The following is a 21,441-nucleotide window of genomic DNA, read 5'->3' as shown; positions in this document are numbered from 1 at the left end:
CCGTTGCTCGGTCCCTGCTCCTGCCAACCTAGCAGTTCGAAAGCACGTCAAAAGTGCAAGTAGATAAATAGGTACTGCTCTGGCGGGAAGGTAAACGACGTTTCCGTGCACTGCTCTGGTTCGCCAGAAGCACCTTAGTCATGCTGGTCACATGTCCCGGAAGCTGTATGCTGGCTCCCTTGGCCAATAAAGCGAGATGAGCGCCGCAACCCCAGAGTCGGCCACGACTGGACCTAATGGTCAGGGGTACCTTTACCTTTAACAGAGGATGATCCCATTCATTCCCTGGTCAAATTCAGTTCCCAGATCCACTGATAGCACTGGTCCAACTGAATGAATGTCTGCTGCTGTTTCGTCATGTATAGGATCTTAATAATGTGCTGGGCACATTCCTAGGTCAAAATCTAATAAAAAGTGTAAGAAATGCTTCCCTCCACCACTCCAATCTTGAGAAGTCTCTGGTACTCTCAAATATTTTTTATGTTGCAGAGTGAAAGTACGAGTGGTTTTCCACAGGAATAACTTGAGAAATAATAATTGTGTGAACTCTGTGACAAGTTCACATCACAGGAATGTGGAATAGAGCTGCTACCCGACATGGAACGTCAATTAATAAAACAGTGAATGTACCCTGAATTTTATTTATGTTGTAGATGGGAGTTGAACCCAAACCTAATGAAGGAAATAATGTGATCTGTCAAAAAGAAAAGAAATGAAATGACAGTCCTATTTCTTGATTCACACTAGTACATTTTGAAATGTATTTTACTGGCTTTTCTATTAATAGGTACATTCACTATGAGCTATATGTTTTCTTTATGAACTGGGGAGGAGTGGGGAGCCTAGTATTTTAAAATCTTTCTCAGGACAAAGGGAGCTAATCATCAATACATTTAAATGGTAATTATTAAATTTTCATTTTCAGTCTTCCATTGTGGTGCATTTTGCATTTTCCTGTCCCTTTCCTTTGAAAATAGGTGCAGAGATCAAGCTGATATTTCTACTTTAAATCTAGAATTGTGTTCCAAACATGAGTACCAGATTTTGTTCCAATGTCTCAGTTTTCAAGGAAATATTGCATTAAAAATAAATAAACATAAAAAGAGTGAATCCCAAATAAATGAGTTTAAATGAAAAGCATAATTTTGTCAGACCAATAAGCTTGTTTGCAAAGAACAGGTCCTGCTTTCTGAAAGCTTAATATGTGAAAATTCACTTATCCGAACATGAATAATTATGCCAAAACATTGCTACACACATGGCTAATTCAGATATCCAAACTGCCAGAGTTTGCCCACTTCCTTACTTGTTTCTGCTTTGCCGGTTGATGGCAGTCATTTTCAGGCAAAAACCATGGAGAGAGGGAAGGGGGAGAGAGAGATTGGATAAATCAGAGAGCAGGATAGATAAGGCAAATAGGTTTTTCCATTGTCTCTCTTTTGCTGGTTGGCTGCAGCCATTTCAGGAAGAAACTATGTTAGGAGAGGGGAGAGAGATCATAGATTAGGAATGTTCCCATAGGAAGTAATGGGAATTGTCAGCTTGTTATCCGAACACTCGTCTAACAAACAACGTATTGGGAACACACTGTTTTTGGAACATGGGACCTGCATGTACTCAGAAATAAGTCTCATTGAGCTGAGTGATGTGCCTAGGACTGAACCCAAGTCCCATTACTTTCAATGAGTATGTCAAACCATTTCTCTGGTTAAATAACATTATTATTTATAGATAGACAATGCAACCATCTGCTTGTCTTTGGACATAAATTTGTCTATGTGGATTTTCAATCACAATTCCATTCAAGGCTCATATTTCTGAAAGAATGTAGAACCCATAAAGCACAAATCTGAGGCATATAATACCAATTTATTGAATGTCAGTGCATACTGACCTCCTATTACAAACACTGGCAGATGGCCACTGCTTCAGTGCTCAAGAGTGGTCTGAATAGCAAATCAAGCAGTGACTTAGCTTGGTGTTGTGTGTGTGTGTGTGTTGTGTTTGCCTCATCACCATCGCCCATAGCAACACTCATTGGTATCTATATGAACATGGTGACCAGTCCCTTTGCAGCACAACAAAACTATTGGAGGTCCCATGGATACCTTATCCTGCTCTGTCAAATCTACCAAGGATCAAGGCTGGCCTGCTGGTGGGAAGAGAGAAGCACATTGGCTGCTTGGCAGAAGTCCTAAGAAAGGAAGCAGCAGCATTAGCTGGTTTCCCATCGGAGCCATGAAAGGCAGCAAAGAATGGTAGTGGTAATTATTTTCATCAAGCGGCTACAGTCCTCAGTCTCACAGAAGGAAGCCCGTGACTAACTACATCCCTAAACTGGTCCCTTCATCTATAGTGCGAGCACATCTTAGCCCCGAAGCAGCCCAGTAGCGAGAGCATACATTAATCTGAGCGCTGACCTTTTCCTAAATGCTTTCCATTGTTAATGCTTTCTTAACTTCATTGCCACCAGCTTCTTCAAAGATTCCACAGAGTTAATGTTTCCATTCCTTTTCATTTGTTAGTAATGATGACCAGGCTCTACACAGCTGTGAGGAGCTGAAAGGAACAAGGATAAACATTGCCCACTGTTCTCTTATCTCTGTTCATTCTTTGGCACGGAAGTGGGCCTGTACAGTATGTTGCTGTTCAGAGGATGTGGTGACATTTTCCTTCCATCGCTGAAGAAGTTCTTTACAAAGCAAGTTCTCTCCCTCGCTCTCGCTCTCTCTTAAAAAATACAATTTCCTTCAGTGAAAAGCCAGCCCAGTTTTTCCTTGGCATAATGTACATGGCTGCACACTCAAAACGTATCACAGACAAATGGCTAGATCATGCTGAATTATTTTACGATTCAATTATCCCAAGGTAGCCAGGGCTCATCTGCAGTCATGATGAGCTAATGCTAGTTGCCTTTCTTTCAAGCACGTAGATTTATTCTCAGCTGAAAGGTAGCTGTCGCATTGTTTTGAAGATCTACTTGTACGGACAAAGCACACACCCTCCAACGTTCCTCAGATGAAAACAGGGACATTTCTCTCTCACTGCCCCCAACTGACCCTCCCCAGCCACCCATTTTTGTGTGTGCCCACCCCCACCGAACATTTCCTATCAGATGAAGGGCAAGTGCCATGACCATGACATCAACAGGACACAGTGCGCATGCCCTCTTAACACCTTAATCCCAATTTGATTTCATTTTATTCTTTGGTAGATTTACAAGAAGAAAAACACACACCAATAAATAAATTTTAGAAATGGGCAAGATTAGACATGGGCACACAAAGCAATTATTATTATAAAAAATCAAGACTCCTTGCTACATGTCGCTATTTCAACCACTCAGATACTCTTATACTTTCATAATTATCATTGTGTATGTGTGTGTGTATTGCATTCTGTTAAAACTAGGTTTCTCAGTGTAGTGGACAAACAAGTACAGTGGTACCTCGGGTTAAGTACTTAATTCGTTCCAGAGGGCCATTCTTAACCTGAAACTATTCTTAACCTGAAGCACCACTTTAGCTAATGGGGCCTCCCGCTGCTGCAGCACCGCCAGAGCACGATTTCTGTTCTCAAACAGAACTCTCTGAAGCAAAGTTCTTAACCCGAGGTACTATTGCTGGGTTAGCGGAGTCTGTAACCTGAAGCGTATGTAATCTGAAGCGTATGTAACCCGAGGTACCACTGTAGATGCACCATGAATCCCACTGCAGAATTCTGTTGTTGATAGGATTTCTTACAGAGTGAACAAAATCCAAAATGGAACATTTCTCTCTGTTTAATTTGTTTCCCCTTTTGTGTGATTTTTTTTTAAAAAAAACAATTTGGCAACAAGTGAAGAGAGGTTTCCCAGTGTTCTAATTAAAAGCAGTTTCTGAAAGGTTAATCTAATAAATTACAGGATATAGGATTTCACTCTAGTTCTAGATACGTGAAATTTAAAAAAAAAAAAAAACACAGAGAAAAGCAAAGCCAGTAAGGCAGGTACGTTAGTGTCTCTCCACTTTCGCTTACCACATGTGGTGTTCTCCGGCATACATGTTCTCATCATTTAAAAATTGGATCGCTGTTTGGACTGCCTGGTAGTGGTTTAGGCACTGGGCAGACAGGTTTCTTTGGAACTGTGTTAGGATTGCAATCCATATTACAAATTTAGCAGACACATCCAAATATACCATATGTTTTCCGTATGATTTGCTCCCCCTCGCCATTTATTTTACTAACTTACATTGTCTTTAGATACTTATTGTTACTTAATATGTTCCTTAAAACATGGGATCTGTTATTATTAACAGCTGTAGCACACTGGATGTTGAATTTGTATTATATATCCTTTATTCATTCATTTTGTGAAACACCTTCCATAATATATCTCCCAAGGGTGATGTATGTTCCATCTTTAGGAACAGCAAAAATGCTTTTGAAAATAGTATAAGAACAACCAAGTACAGGCATGAAAACAATGCAGAACGAAACCCAAAGCAATGACCTTTCTGTCTACTTGGAAAAGCTTGTTGAAACAAAAACATTTTCAATTGTTTCCGGAACATAGAGATAGTGAGAGCCTGTCATATCTCAACAGAACTGCTGCTCCACAGAACAGCAGTAGCCAACTTTGAAAGTCCTGCTCTGAGTTGCTGTAGAGAGGGCTTCTGATATTTTAGGGTTTGCAGGAGACAATCTCCGGCAGAATGCAGTGACCTTGATTGACAGCCAATGCAAATCCCACGAAAAAGATGCTATCATATGCTGACGACAGTTTGCCCACCACAAGCAACCTTGCTTCCACGTTCTGTACATTCTTGTTGAGATATGGTAAAAGTTTAGAGATTTCTGCTGAAATATGAAGCAGTATACAGTGGTACCTCGGGTTAAGTACTTAATTCGTTCCGGAGGTCCGTACTTAACCTGAAACTATTCTTAACCTGAAGCACCACTTTAGCTAATGGGGCCTCCTGCTGCCGCCGCACCACCGGAGCACAATTTCTGTTCTTATCCTGAAGCAAAGTTCTTAACCTGAAGCACTATTTCTAGGTTAGCAGAGTGTGTAACCTGAAGCGTATGTAACCTGAAGCATATGTAACCCGAGGTACCACTGTAGTTATATGGCATCCCACACAACATATACTTTTGCATACAGCAGCCCCCTAGACAGCAGGTGCTATGGGGAGGTATTGTAGGAGAAAGTTGTGAGTGCCATACAACCTGCACTATCAACCCTACACTAGCCTGCTGCCCCATCACCAGTGCTGAAGTCAGATTCAGCTACCAGTCCAATCGGAAGGGGGACACACATTGTCTTGTCATTTTACCCTAGTGGCAAAATGTCCTGAGTTAGCCCTGTACATATCACTTTGCAACGGAAGTGGGGAACCTGCAGCTTTCCAGGTGTTGCTGGATTACAGATCTCATGACCCCTATTGGCCATGATGACCTGGGTGGAGGAAAGCTCGAATCCCGCAACACATCTGGAAGGCACCAGGTTCCCCATCCCAGCCTTACAACATGCAGGTGTGGTTGCAGTTCCATTCTGCTCATTGCCAAGTATTTTCAGTGGGCATTTAGCTGATTTTTACAAGAGACAAATAATTCAGATATTGTACCTGAAAGTGCAGAAGCGGAAAGGGAAATTGCTCCCTCCCCTAACCTTCTTATCATTTTCTAGCTCTACTCTCAATCCTTTCTCCTTTGTCAGCACCTTTCTTGAATTAAAATGCTCAGACCTCCTGAACCCAGGGCTCTAAATGAGGTCTTCCCAGTGCGATCAAAAATGGCACAATTGCTTCCTGAGTGTTGAATATAATCCTTATGTTAATTTGCCCAAAATGGCCTTGACCTTTAATGGCATGTTCAACAATGATTTTCAATGTCCTGTGAATCTTAGCGCATATTGAAAATTATATTTTGGAGAACAGTCCCCTGCGTCGGACGACCACAGTGTCCCCAAAGCGCCTGAAGCATCCAGATAACAATTACATTAAACTGAATAATTGCAAATGATTTGGAGACTAAAATCTTCCATTTCTAATGCTTTTCAGCATAAGGTTCTGCCTGTACCTTCACACCACGGCACACCTGTTGGAGAAAAAGAAGAGTTGGTGCTCCAAGAAGCTAAGGAAGGGCAGCTGCCAAGCAAGGAATCTTAATTTTCAACAGCAGTGGAAGGAAGTTGTCAGGCAAAAAATCCAGTGAACCTGAAGCGGATACAAGAAGCAGTCTGTTAGGACCATGAGATCACTGGGAGAGAGGGAATCCACAGGGAAAGGCTTGAGCATGTGGAAGTGTAGGCCTTGCCGTAGTTTGTGTGGCAGCTGTCACTGTCCCACAATGCCACATAAACTGAAAATTACTAGCTCTGCAGTTCAATAGTATCCATATCCAAAATGCATGCTTTACTGGACTGGGATCTAAACAAATGAAATTAAACGTATTATATAAATAGTTAAAAAAGCAAGATGATTGTATTGACAACAGCCAGCAGCAGTACCAACAACAAAGATCTCCCAGCCTTATTAAAATCCAGCAAGGCTAAAAAGTGAAACAGAACACACTCTCGAATGAACAAATACGCAGGCAATTACATACAAAAAGTTGTCGTCGTGGCTGCCAGGATCAAGTCTCAAATCCGAAAATACAGCTGTAGAATAAAGGCAGATTCTGACGATCAAAACCATATTCAATTATCGTATCTATGTTGTTTCTCGCTTTCTGTGGTTAAGAAGCTATTATTAGGCTCCCTTGATTTCTCTGTTGCTTTTTTCGTTTTTAATAGAAAATCTCCAAGTAATGCCTCTATATCACATTCCCAAAAGCAAATGTGGGCTGCAGTCTATTTGATTATTAGTTTCCCAGAACACTCTGTCCAGTCCTGTTTTGTTCTCTTTAATATAAAGCACAGACTTTGGCTGAACCCACATGAAGCACTGCCCTAATTCCTGTTCCCCCACCCCACCCCTCCATGCCAGCAATAATCATGCCACTTACCCAAGACTGCACTGAGATGCAGAACAATACCCTTAACCTGGATTAAATGGGTGGACACGCAAAACATTTCCTTGAAACACAAACAGGTTCACTCCCTTGTCCTAATGGTTAGAAAATTGCACAGCAAGCCTCTTGTCTGTAGTCAGCTTAACAATCAGTTTAGTTTTTTTCCAGGCTAGATTAGCCATCGAAATGGGAGGAGAGCTGGTAATGAATGTATCTTTAAACAGGTGGAGTAAACACTGGCGCAGGATAAGAAAGTGAGTAGGTTACACAGAGTAAATGGAAGGCAGTACCCAAGAGATCTCTTTTGTCCCTGTTCTTACTCTGATACAGACTGTTTACTTCAAGGTGTGTGTAGCGTTCTCTGGGATTTTCCTCAAGATGCCAAGAAATGCGACTGAGGTGTGTGACACAGGTGTGTGTAGGTATCTAGGTACAAAGCCGCTCCCCAAAGGGCAAACTGTGTGTGTGTTTTATAGGAGGCTGCTATGTTGTTGTTTTCCAGCCACCTTAAAATTACTACTACTACTACTACTACTACTACTACTACTACTACTACTTTGTACCCAACCCATCTGACGGAGTTGCCCCAGCCACTCTGGGCAGCTTCCAGCATGTATACAAACACAGAAAAATATTAAACCTTAAAAAGCTTCACTATACAAGGCTGCCTTCAGATGTCTCATAAAAGATATAAAATTACTCATCTCCTTGACATCTGATGGGAGGGCGTTCCACAGGAAGGGTGCTACTACTGAGAAGGCCTTCTGCCCACTTCCCTGTAGCTTCACTTCTTGCGGTGTGAGAACTGCCAGAAGGCCCTCAGTGCTGGATCTCAGTGTCCAAGCTGAACAATGGAGGTGGAGATGCTCCTTCAGGCATGCAAATCCATTGCAAATGTCTTGTCTTTTATCATCACCAGAATAAATGTGGAATAAAGTTTGGTATTTAAAGAGCAACATCCATGAAAGATGACACAGGTAAAAAAAAAAGAGAAAGAAAGAGGATGGGGGAGCTAACTACTGGACAGCACCAAGAATGGTGCCATCAAACCACTATTATTTATATTTTAGTCTTAAGAGCCACTGTGGCAGGGAATAATTATGCAGGCAAAGCCCCTCACTTGTTGCATTGGGCTAACACCAACAATGTAAGTCACTATCCATGCTGAATGTGCATTGGAGCACACAGGAACTTCAATGGGACTTAGCACATACCTAACTATATAGGTGTGTTCCTTTTGCCTGGCTTGGGAGAACAGCTTCACACATTACATTAAGTGGGTCAACAAACGTCTGTTGTGTTTGATGGCTTTCATTGATTAAGAACAAAGTGAAGAATTAGCTCACTGTCCTGCAGGTAAAAGCTGATTACATGTCCTAGAGTGCCTTATATTAGGATGAGGAGCAGAATGACCCACAACTGGCATTTCATTCAACAGTAGCTGTCTGCCAATATATCGTTCACTACACTGACTCTCCAGCATTGAATTCTGTCTGCAGAGTGAATCAGTGTCGCAGGCTGAAAACCTATGCACTACCAAGTGACATAAATAAATCCCACCAAAGTTAATAGAACTGAAGCTGTCGAAAGGTGCATGGGATTCTAAATGCAGTCATGCTACTAGTGTGTTGTTGTTGTTGTTGTTGTTGTTGTTGTTACATGTTACTCCAGCTAATGAAGCTTTGAGTGCACATCTACCTCATCCCCATGTCTTTTCCCGTGCACATATTATTGAATGTTTGGCAATCTGCATATAACCCATTTAAGTTCATTAATATTGAAACATCCAAAGTTGCTTTCAAAGCAAAATTGGAAATTATGTCGGGTAAACATCTATGATGATTCTCTCCCTACCCCTTTTTGCTGCATTCAAGTTACCTGCTGCTCCTCTGCCCTGAATTTAACACCATTCAGCTTCCTTGCTGAGAGCAAAGAAGTGATCATGTAATCAGTAACTCACAGCAGCATTTTTATAACAGGATTTCTCTTTTTCTTTCCCCCTCCCTCTCTTGAAGCATGTAAAAGGTTCTTTTCTTGTAGGCAGATGGACAGAGCTTGGAGGACTGTGTTTAGTAGAGAGAAACCAGATTTGAAAACTTTTAACAGCCGGCATGGTATCTGGTTCATTTTCTATCAAAATGAGTTCATTATCGTTAATTTCTGCCAACTGCCAATCAGTCCTTCCAATCACATCTCAAATTAGGTTAGTTGGGGGGGGGGGAGTTTTCTTCTTCTTCAAGACTCCCCCCGTCATAACTCGTCATTATTGCACTTCAAGAATCTTCCTAGGAATATTCTTGCAGTATAATATTGCTATAATAGGTAACCAGTACAGAATTCCATCCCCACGGATCATTAATTAAGCTTATTAGCCACTTTACACAACCATCTCAAATTGACCATTAATAGTTAAAATAAGCAAGAATGAGAAACAGGAAACTTTTCTGCAACCATGCCTGTAATGTTTCTGAGTCTGCCCTAAGAGTCCTGATTCTGTGATTTTGGTAGTTTCAGTGTACCAGACTCTGTAGCAGTTCCAACCTGGTTTTGGCTATTGTTCAGGTTCTCTCAACAGGCTGGACCTGGGCAAGCAAAAATGAAAGATTTTAGTGGTCCTCAAGTTCCTCAAGGATGTTCAGCAGCACATTCAATGAATATGTATGGAAGTACCGGGGCATTAAACTTTGCCTCCCCAGCGTACTGGCATGACCTGAACAGTTTCATTTGAACACAGTTGTGCACATGGGAGCATTCAAATCAGTGAGCATAGGTCAAGAACCAAGTGCTGTTTCCCCATTCGTGCCATCTGTAAGCACTTATATTTCCAGTTTGCAAAGCTCATTTATTTCCAGTTTATTTGGGACATGTACACACAAAACAACCGGTTTGCATTGGCCACAGCTGAAAATCAAACCACAGGGTGCTCTCAAGGTCTTTTCCCCCCTTTTGTCTTGTTCCTTTGTACACTCACTTCTTGATTTTCACCATAGGTTCCCAGAGGACTTGGCAATTTGTGAAGTGGTCTATGCTTACTATGTCCCCACTAATCCAGACCCTGAGACTCGCAGGTTGGGGACCGAGTGATATCATGGTGAATGCTACCACCTTATTCTGCTATTCCAGCTCCTTGCTTCTTAAACAAGAAGACAGCTTTCCTGCCTGGAAAACAGGAATGGAACAACACATAAAAGGACAAGGGAGAGGGGAGGAGGGAAATCATGAGCCAGCAGTGCATACTCCCAATAACCAAACTATAGTTTATTGCAAACAGCATCATTGGAGGCAAATAGGACTTGGGGGAGTGTGCCAGCTATGGGTAGGAAACATTACAGATCAGGGTCCTGTAGCTGCTTTTTCTTCAAAATAAAAGTAGCTAATATATGCATACTGTCAGGGGTTCAGGAGCAGAGACACAGGAGATGGAGCAAATGGAGAGTGAGGAGGAATCCGAGGGGGGTGTAGGCAGTGACAGTGGTCAGAGAGATTCCACGAGTCTCTCCAGCGAATCGGAAGATTCACAGAAAGGAGCGCTGATGGCCAGGGCAAGGGGGGTGCCAAGGGGGAAACCCCAGAAGGAAGGGGCCAGCGGGGACTCCCTGAGCAGCAGTTGGAAATCAGGACCAGCTTCCCCACCAGAGCGCAGTGGGGGGGAGGAGTCCCAGGCATCGGGACCAGTGTTCTCACCACCAGAGAGAGGAGATGAGTCAGGATTGACCACGCCTCCATCGGAGAGCGGGGAAACGGTCAAGAGGAAAGTCACAGGCTGGGCGCGCGTGCCAAGTTCAAATGTACAGGCGAGCGGCACAGCAGGTAGCCCGGATAGGGAGCCAGGTCCTAAAGCCCGCCAGAAGAAAGGGCAAGACTCAGGGGGGTCAGCGTCAGAAGAGTCCAGGAAGGAGGAAACCCCAGGGGGCAGAAGGACCCAGAGGAGGAAGGAACAGCGCAGGAGGTGGAGCCAGGCTAGGATCTTAAACTGGTGCGGAAGGGATAGTGACTCAGAGGGGACTTCGCCGATCTAGAGTCAAGACGTAGGGCTGCACGCTCTGGGGTTTGAAATGGAAACTAAACTTCAATAAAGACTTTTGTACATTACATCAACCGGGCGTTGGTCCTCTGTGAGCTGGGACCTAGAGGCAGCTCTGACACATACGTTTCTCAAAAGCATGAAACACAATCAGTAGTTAGGCCTCTTGTTGAGCTTAAAGTCATATTCACACCATATATTTAATCACACACACAACTTTAACATGCACGGTTTATCCCAAAGAATCCAGGGAACTGTAGTTTACCCCTCACAGAGCCACAAGCACACTTAACAAACCATAGTTTCCAGGATTATTGGGGGGGACCCATGACGGTTATTATTGTTATTTATTATTTAGTAAATTTGTTTATCACCCGTCATCTGAAGATCTCAGGGCGGTTCACGACATAAAAAATACAGAATAAAACCACAAAGTGCATAATAAAAACAAGAACAAATAAAACAATAACCCTCCTCTCACAAACACATTTAAAAGTTCATAGACTGTTAGCCAAAGGTTTCACGAGGATTGAGTTCTCCTGTCATCTAAAGATGTATAATGAAGGCACCAGGCGAACCTCCCTGGGGAGAACATTCCACAAACAGGGAGCCATGGCAGAAAAGGCCCGTTCTCATGTTGCCACCCTCTAGAGCTCTCATGAAGGAGGCACACAAAACTGGGCCTCAGATTATGATTACAGTGTCTGAGTCAGTTTTTATGGGAAGAGGCAGTCCTTGAGGTATGGTGGTCCTGAGCACTTTGAATTGGGCCCAGAAACTAACTGGCAGCCAATGCAGTTTCTAAATTATTTGTATAGATACACAAAGATGGCTTGCTAAAGCCATGTGGTATTGGCTTGGACTTGGAGCAATCAACTCAAATGTCCTTCCTGGTGCAAAAAGGTGGAAAGTGAGAGAACAAAGAGTTAGGTAGCCCTTCCCTCCAAGGTGAGGGAGTGTGACCTAGCTAAGCCTAGAAGAACAGCTTCCTCTATGGTCTTAACCCCTTCATGCATTAATTAGAGTTAAGCCTGTTGGTTGCATGAGGCTGGTTATATCCCACAGAAATTTCTAAAAATCACCTGACATTTTCAGAGGGAGGGCTGTGGCCTGGTTGCCCCAGTGGACGAGCTTCCACTACACCATCGGGATTGCAGTTCCCATGGCAAAAATAATGTCTCAATTGGCTCTCGCACATCAGTGTATTCTCAGTTTTATGCTTGGTTCCATGCAGCCAGAGCTGAAGTCCTGTTCAGGCATTCTTAAATTCTAACTGTGGCAGGGCTGTGCAGATTGAGTGGGAAAGTCTAAAGAGAAATTGGGCTCCAATAAGTGCTGGCGCTGTGGGTTAAACCACAGAGCCTAGGACTTGCCGATCAGAAGGTTGGCAGTCCAAATCCCCATGACAGGGTGAGCTCCCGTTGCTTGGTCCCTGCTCCTGCCAACCTAGCAGTTTGAAAGCCCATCAAAGTGCAAGTAGATAAATAGGTACCGCTCCAGCAGGAAGGTAAACGGCGTTTCCGTGTGCTGCTCTGGTTCGCCAGAAGCAGCTTAGTCATGCTGGCCACATGACAGGAAGCTGTACGCTGGCTCCCTCGGCCAATAAAGCGAGATGAGCGCCGCAACCCCAGAGTTGGCCACGACAGGACCTACCTTTACTTTAAGTGTTGGAAGAGTAAAGAGAAGGACGGCATTTTTTATCATTTATTGTGGAATTGTAAAACAATTAAAAATTATTTGGAAATGATATATAATGAAATGAAAAAAATATGTTTAAGATAACCTTTGTCAAAAGCCCAGAAGCCTTTTTCTTAGGAGTTTTAGATCAAGATTTACCAAAAGGTAAACAAAAACTTGTTTGCACAAAGATGGAAAAGCGATGAAATACCAACTAAACAAGATTGGCAAGAAAAACTTACGGAATATGCCAAAATGGCAAAATTAACTGAGAGACTTCGAAATAAGGACAAAAAATCCTTCAAGAAAGACTGGGAACCATTTTCGGCCTACATACAGAATCAATGCAAAGACTTGAACTCATTAGCAGGTTTTGAATAATCATCTACAATTAGCAAAAGTTATATTTTATAAGTTAAAATATAAAAAAGAAAGGGGAAAGGTAATATGCAGGAATAATATTATTGTGAAATTAACCAGAGAAGGAGGTTGAGGGAAATTTTGAAATTGTGAATAATAATAATTGTTATGATGTAATATTGGGGGAAATGGAAAATTGAATAAAAAATGTATAAAATAAAGAGGAATTTTAAGTACATTGATCAAACATATTTATAGTCCTCTGACTGAGCAAGGTTCCCAAGTGCAGTGAGAACTGTAAGAACATTCAGCCAAATGCACTTAGAATTATCCTTCAAATCTTCCCGCTCACCCTAGAAAGCTCAGGGGCAAAGAGGTTGGGTCTAACTGACACAGCCTTGTACCCCTTCCATGGATAGAATTTTTTTAATGCCTGAACAGGGTCTTAAGTTGTCCTCTTGAATATGCGAAGCCGTAAATCAGAGGTTTGCCACCAGCTCTTGCTCCTTCTTCTACATCACTGTGCGACATTACAAGGGAGAAGCCGGCTGAAGAACAACCGAAGCAAACAATCTGCAACAGTGAGGCATCCTTGATAGCAGCTCCATGCAAGCTAGCAATCCACGAGCGGCTGCGGTTTGCCATGCGCCAAAAAAAAAGCAGCAAATCACAAGGGTTAGCATGCAAACCGGTCTGAGAAATTAGCTCTTGTTTCATCACAAATGAAAGGGAGCCTGCCATTGCAAGGAAGAAGAAGAAGAAAAGGTGAATTATCCCAGCATATTGTTTTCTTTAAAGAAGAAGGAGAAAAACACAGAGTCGGTTTTGATGAGCTCAAATTCACAGCAAAGCTTTTTAATATTTCCTGAGGTCCTAATCAAAGAAGAATCTTTGTCCCACGGGGAAATGTAAGATGAAAGAAGCTGACAGTGATGCCCACTCTACCTTGTCTCTATGGTGCTTTTCCCACCCCCACCTTCCTTGTGTACACGCTACTAAAAATATCTTTGCGAGTAAGAATTGGTGCTGGGATATTAATGAAAAGGCACAAACAAATGCATAAACACACACACACACACACACACAAAGTCCGCCGCAGAACACAGCAGACCACCTTTAAAATTTTAACATCTATTAAATTAAAATCAAGGAAATTGACAAGGATCGCATGAAAAAAGATAGAGCACCTCCAGCCTATGCCAACTAAAAATAAGAATTATTAATGAAGCTCAGCTTTTCTTCCGCTGTGCACATTAATTATTTATGATAATAATACTCCACACTGCCATATTAAAAGAATTTTCTTTTTCCCAGCTTCCCGGAAAGCTCCATCTTCAGGAACCTTCAACACGTTAAAGCCCACAAAAGAATGCCTCCCTTTCAGTGTATTTATTATACTGGAAGATGAATATAGACTTGGGTTATTAAACTGGAATGAAAAACACATCTTATTAAAAACTTACATGGTGATTTTTATTCTCACTAGTTTCATATAAACTTAATGATGCAGACTGCATTTTTATGCTCATCTATTTTAAAATGGTGCCTGAAGCAAAGGGGGTGGGGGGTGGATAAAGCTTCCATTAATGCCAGTTTGGTGTTTCAAATACAATTTGATGTAATTTACGTCAAATATATGTGAACAGAGAAGGATAATTTTGAAAGCCATTTCTGGCTTTAGATGTAGGCTAGCTCATAGCAGCAATTTGTTGGCATAAGTTCTCCGCAGAATGCGGGGTGGGGGGTGGGGGAGAGGAATCTGAATTATTTTGCATAGGATAAAGCAAAAATTGAACATTGGTTGCCGCCCCCATTGGAATACCCAGTGTATATTATGTTATTTTAAAGATTAGATCAGCCATTATTCATGTTTATAACCCTGGAAAATTATGGAACTCATTTAATATATGAACACAGTCAGGTGTATAAGTGGAAGAGAAGCTGAACTTCCCGTTAGTGAATGCGATGGAAAGTCTACAGTATATAGTTATGCAGAGCAGTGATATTAAAGTTGTTGTTGGTTATGTGGGCATTTTTATTAAAGAGAATTTGTATACCACTTAATTATAAATAAAACCTCATAGCTTTTTAATGACTCAGATCTATAGAAGATTGGCCATCTTTGTTCCACTTAAATAAATGAGACTTTTAAACAATTAACTTGTTCTGTTTATTTCAGCAAGTCTTGCGCCTATGAAAAGCGGAGTATAGCAAAATCCATAAACAATCAGAATTAGTTAAAATATACAGACAATTTTTGATTTAAAACTCATCTTCTCTTTAGTAGATGTGCCCAAATTTTAATGGCTAAAGCATGGTACTTGGGCAGCTATATTTTCTGCAGCCTTATGAGTTGGAGTCTGCCATTAAAATTGAAACATAGGGTTCACCTGAATTGCCAAGCTCAGCAAAAGTACTGAAGAGATATTTCGTATTTCCCAATGAAAATTACAGTGTAGAACAGGGTTTCCCAAACTTGGGTGTCCAGCTGTTTTTGGACTTCATTTTGTTTATTTAATTTATTATAACATATAAAATGCATACATTTACATAATACATATACACAACACACTACCTTGTTTTCATAGCATAAAACATACCTACATTACTCTATATAATACCTACCTATATCATACATATGGGACGCGGGTGGCGCTGTGGGTAAAACCTCAGTGCCTAGGACTTGCTGATCGTAAGGTCGGCGATTCGAATCCCCGCGGCGGGGTGAGCTCCCGTCATTCGGTCCAAGCTCCTGCCCACCTAGCAGTTCGAAAGCACCCTTAAGTGCAAGTAGATAAATAGGTACCGCTTTATAGTGTGCGGCACTGGTGCTGGCTCGCCAGTTGCAGCTTCGTCACACTGGCCACGTGACCCGGAAGTGTCTTCGGACGGCGCCGGCTCCCAGCCTCTTGAGCGAGATGAGCGTGCAACCCTAGAGTCGGTCACGACTGGCCCGTACGGGCAGGGGTACCTTTACCTTTACCTTATACCATACATATCAACACACCTACACACCTACCCCACACGGACATCCACCAAGTGACTTGACTTCCAGCCGTTCTTGTTACACTACTTTATTTTTCCAAACACATTTCATTATTTCTTTGATCTCTTATTCTACCTTAACTTTACTCTCTTTCACTCTAATCATTTTCTGGAGTCACTCAGTTTTTGGACATCAATTCCCATCATCCCTGACCACTGCCCCTGGTAGCTAGGGATGATGGGAGTTGTAGTCCAAAAACAGTTGGACACCCAAGTTTGGAAAACACTGGAAGAACATGAGCTAATGTCCCGACTGAGTAGCTTTCACAAGGACAGTCCCTCAAATGTCAAGGCAGTATGATAAAACTGACCTGCCATAACTTCTGGTTCACCTCCGAAGGAGGCATGAGGTCCTTTCTGCTCATGCTCAGAACACGGCACTGGTGACAGGATGAGCTGTGGGAGGGGCACAGTGCGGATCCCACAGACACTTTCCTAGGTTATCTAAACTTTCCTTGGTTATTTATTTTTGTGGCTGCTCTTGCTATCTCACCACCAGGAAATGACAAATCTGTCAATTTCAGTCTCTCAGTTTCTCTTCTCCCCCTCCCTTAAGTTCAGCTTGCCACATTTCTGCAGCTTGCAGTTTAAAATTAAAGGCCTGATGACAATTTTTCAGCATTTTTGTGTTCATCACTCCTCATATACACCATTTTGCCTGTGAACAGTGGAGGCTGGTCCATTAGGACAGATGGGGTATTGCTCCACTAACCCCAGACTGCTCACAGCCAACCACCACTTGCCTGACCTACCTCCAGTCCAGGGGACGGCATTGACTATCACCTTCCTTCTCCATAATCTCAGTGCTGCCATTGCAGAACTCTGTGGGGAGGAGGATGGGGGGGGGACACTAGATTCGCTGCCACCACCGGTCATTTTGTTGTCCTCCCTGGCTTCTGCCCTACCAGTCCCAATGAGCGGCAGCTGTCCTTGCCAAAGACACATATTTTTGCAAGCAGTGTTACCTAATATGGAACATTTTTGTATGTTATTTCCACTTGGAAGCATTTTACACACACTTTCCCCAAATTCGTACATTTTCGTACACATTATTTCGTCTGAGTTTTGCATTGCAAAATTCGGAGAAGTGTGAATTTCAGTTGCATTTGGGTTTGAAAAATGCAAACCAAATTGAAATCCTCTCCCATCCTTCATCACCACTTGGAGGCATTTTCTCTGCAGTAGTTGCATGTTCAGACCCAGAAACCTCCCGCCTAAATAAATTCACACTTGACTCAAAATTTTGGTTTGGTTTTTTGGCAGAATTTAGGCCACAACTTTATTGATTACAGAAAGTGACTGGTTGCATAGGCTCTGGTTTGACTAGCTCCCTGCTATGCAGATAGCGCTGACCCAGGGCACCAGCATAGGTGAACACCTGGATAAGCGGAAAGCCGGGCACAGGCTAACTCCACCACCCAAATGTCCCCCTGGACTCAGGTACGGACACAACCCCCTCACAGGGGTTGACCAAACCATTGAGTCCCTGGATTCCTTTAATGAAATACCCTTCACATAGGGATGGCAAGAGCGTTCTCCCACCCCTATCACTTGAACCAGAGCCTATCCACAACCTTACAAGTTGTGACGATTTGCTATGCGGCAGGCAAAACCCAAATGGCAACAGCCAATCAGCCAAGTGGAGAAAATTCATGCTGTGCCCCTGCCCCAATGACGGACTAACGACACACGGCGGCATAGCAAGGTCAAATGCAACAAGCCCTAAAAGTAGGGAGAGGTGGGCAGGTGTTGCGAATGCATGTGCCGAAAGAGGAAGCTCTGGGTCACGTGCATGGGCATAAATAGGTCCCTCGAACCATTTGGACTGCATCCCATTGGCCAGATTGTCCCCAGCTTCGAGGACCTACCAATCGGGTGTTGTGGCTTACCAAATGTTCCCACCCACAACACAGGGTGTCGGTTGTCCAGGTCTCACCGCAATACGTGCCCTCTTTAAGGGAGGACCCTATTTATCAAACTGAGAGGCCTCCTGTACGAACTGTACAATGCCTAGAAGATGGACCTGTGCAGGGCATGCTGAATTGCTGAGGATGTGAGTTCAGTTGCAGCCTTCTGCTGCATTCATCATTTCAGCCTTGGGTAGACTGGAGAGACCAAGGAGAAACTGAATTCCTGCTGACACAGGGGCTGATTTTAGCTTACAAGATGAAAGAATAAATAGAGCATGTACACTTTATGAATAAAAGTTGCTCTTTGATCAATAGGACAGGAATCTTCAGGACTACACTACTGGCAGAAATAAAATCTGGAGCTAAAACAAAACCTGAAGCCTGTTTAACTTTCACTGCAACTAAACAATGTTAGCAGCAAGCATAATGGATTGAATCCTCAGCCGGTGTGTGAAACAGTTAAGCACTTGCTTCATTGGCTGGGACCCCTATTATACAAACTGTATTACTGCAGCCAAATGTTCCAGCCTGCTCCAATCTAGCACATCTGTTACAACATATAACTGATTGGTCAGAACAAATTATGACAGCAGAACAAGTGACCCGAAAATGAAAATGCTGGTTACAAATATTGTATGTGTATATATATTTATCAGAGAGAAGAAAATCATCTTTACTTGTTGGACAATTACTGTCAAGTTGATAGTTATCAGTGCAGCTTATGCATTTAATTCCCCGCCCCCAGCCAGCATTATCTCTTGCATTGCACAGTGCTGATCTTACTTAAAAGCATTTTAAATATATATATTTATTTTGAGAACTTCCATGCTGCCTTTCAGAACACAATGTCTTCCTCGAGATGGCTCACAGTAAATATAAAAACAATTTTAAAATGGCACCAATATCCAAAACATTTAACCAAAAGGGCAGCATGAGTCTTGGTTCCATCAAGATTATCCTCATATGTAGTTAGACCCTATGGATCTTCTTTGTTAATGTCACTAGTGGGTGGTGTGGTAGAAAGGCAGTGCTTACTGGTTTTCCCGACAGTTGAGTTGCCACTGCTTACTGAGGTGTGGAGTGGCATGAAGGTCAGCATGGTGCAAATGCACTCATGGAGCCAAGCCAGCGCTCCTGACAGCGCATTTGCACCATGCCAAGCTTCCTGCTACCTCATTTCTCTCTTTTTCCTTCCAGTAAGCAGCAGCAACTTGGGAGATCAAATGGGCAAATCCTCCATGCCACACCATCCACTACTTGTCAGTGTATCTACAATGTATTTATTTACCTAAGCCTTTTATATGTTTCTTTAATGCCAACTCTGTTGTAGCGTCAAACTGTTTTTCAGTTTGCTCTGCCTCAGCCAGTCCTTCACAGCTACCAGTGTTTCAAGATTTGTACTGCCTCCCTATGATCAGATATGAATGAGAAACAGAGCTGGGTATCATCTGCATATAGATGACTCCGCAACCCAAATCTCCAGATGACTTCTCCCAGCATTTTCATATAGGTTTTGAACAGCATGGGGGACAAGATGGAATGCTGATGAACTCCATCAGCCACGGAGAAGAACAGTAGCATCCCTCCCACAGCACTACCTTCTGGGTCTCCCATCCCTTTGTGATGATCCAGAAGGACACCACAGCTGGTGATTTCAAACAGCAGCACTGAGAGGTCTAGGAGACATTTCCCTGCCAACCCTTGAAACAGGTTACGTACTAGGGTGACCCAGGAAGTTTCTATCCAAAAGACGTTTCCTGTCCCAAATCCAGATTGGAAGAGGTGATTCCAAATCCAGATTGGAAGATGATCAGGTTCTTCCAGGACACCATAGAATATGTGTTCTAGTAGTCTAATCTGAAAAATATCAGTCATGGCTATCAGTGCTTAGAACATTCTTACCCAGGATGCAATGAGCTGATAAGAAGAGATCATGGCCACCATGGTTGAGAGCAACCATCATAAAAAAACCCTACAGCAACCTGTGCCTTTCAGGTATTGTTGGAGTCCAATACTCATTAGCACCAGCTAGCTCAGAAAATGGTTAGAGATTATGGAAGTTGTCCAGCAACATCTGTAGAGCTACAGATGACCCACTTCTCTGCTAGAGAGAATCGCATGCATTTGTGGAAGGCTGGCTATTTCATGTTCCTCTTTACTTCTATGGGGGAAAGCAAGAAAAAGGTTAGTGTATTGAATAATATAATGTGGTCCATTGATTGTATACTTGCCTTTGGGAAGCCTAGGTGCCATGGATTCACTATGTGGCTTTCTGCCAGTCACTTTTTTCAGCCTTAGTTCCCCATCTGTATCACAACAACATTTGCATTCATTTGCAAGAAGATGCTTTCTGCATTTCTCCGCTCTTTGATGAAAGGAGAGGTTGAGTAGCGCTGGAAACATCAGTGAAAAAAGTGAATCCCTAGCCCTCCTCTGAAGAAAGTTATGAAGCAAAATGTACAGGTATGCTTCTAAGCAATTTGTGTGAAACGAGCCAGCCTGACTGCTCTTACCATTGGTGTTTCAGTCATTGGTGTTTCAGTCATTGGTGCTTCCCATTACATGAACATAGTAAAATAGACATGAGTGCAATTGTCACAATAATAATCTGCCTGCTATTTCCTGTGTAAGAGATTTGTCAAACTCCTGCAATGTGGCCCTTGAAACTGCACATGTTCAGAACTTCATTGCTGCCATCAAAGGGAAAATTCATGTTTTTGCCCATTGTGTAATGATTCTCCCTAAGGGCGTTTGGGTTTTTTTTTTGGTTCTTTCAACCCAAATTGACTTTAAATTCAGCCAAGCTACACATACATATACTATCCAAGGTACTTCCAAGCATAGATTTTCTTACAATCTCAGTACACTTTTGAACCATGGTTGGTAAAAACAAACAAAACGAGTAGAGGATAGAAAAATGATGGTTTGCCTTGTTTTGTGTTTTAAAGGAAATAATTTGATAGATTGCTTTTCAGAAAAAGATTGCTATGCATTTTGATAATGGCTTCACATATACAGTAAGATATCTCCTTTTTTTCCCTAATGAATGGGCAGTCCATTGGCTTTCAACTTCATTCGTTCCTTGACGCTATATTAACATATGCGGTGTGATATGCCTGGAGTGACAACGTGCCCTTCAGGCATTAAAAACATGGGTCTTGTGTCCACACTCTTCTTAGCCACCATGATTTAGTAGAAGACTTGTTCTGCTGTCAGATTCGCCAATTTGAGACTCATCTCCCAGTGAAGTATATATGCTGATGAAAAGCTGCTTTAGCAGCAAAGAGACTGCTAATTGTTTGATTATACAGGTCTTCACATTAATGAAGCACTATTCCATGGATTTGGAGCATGGCGTGCAACCAAATTACCACCCCAGCACTCAAGCTGTGAAATCTGATTATTCATTAGCCAGTCGGTGAGTGGTACAAA

At 42.5% G+C, this 21,441-nt stretch overlaps 2 long non-coding RNA genes across 4 annotated transcripts in view; both read right to left on the bottom strand.

Annotated features, from left to right (window-relative positions):
* LOC310848276 overlaps window positions 1-21,441 on the bottom strand; it is a 160,576-nt gene that overhangs the window by 32,593 nt on the left and 106,542 nt on the right. The window lies entirely within an intron of this gene.
* On the bottom strand, window positions 1,118-7,439 carry LOC310848272. 3 transcript variants are annotated; one of them, XR_014566259.1, is made up of 4 exons: window positions 6,589-6,861; window positions 6,079-6,197; window positions 2,421-2,559; window positions 1,118-1,472 (listed from the first exon to the last, which is right to left on the bottom strand). It is a non-coding gene; the product is annotated as an uncharacterized lncRNA (long non-coding RNA). The 3 variants fall into 3 exon arrangements; XR_014566257.1 differs by lacking the exon at window positions 6,589-6,861 and adding an exon at window positions 6,988-7,439 and having other exon boundaries at window positions 1,118-2,559; XR_014566258.1 differs by having other exon boundaries at window positions 1,118-2,559.

Source organism: Podarcis gaigeae (assembly GCF_964106915.1).
Source record: "Podarcis gaigeae genome assembly, chromosome: 7".
NCBI classification, from domain to species: Eukaryota; Metazoa; Chordata; class Lepidosauria; order Squamata; family Lacertidae; genus Podarcis; species Podarcis gaigeae.
This window is presented reverse-complemented; position numbering and strand designations above follow the sequence as displayed.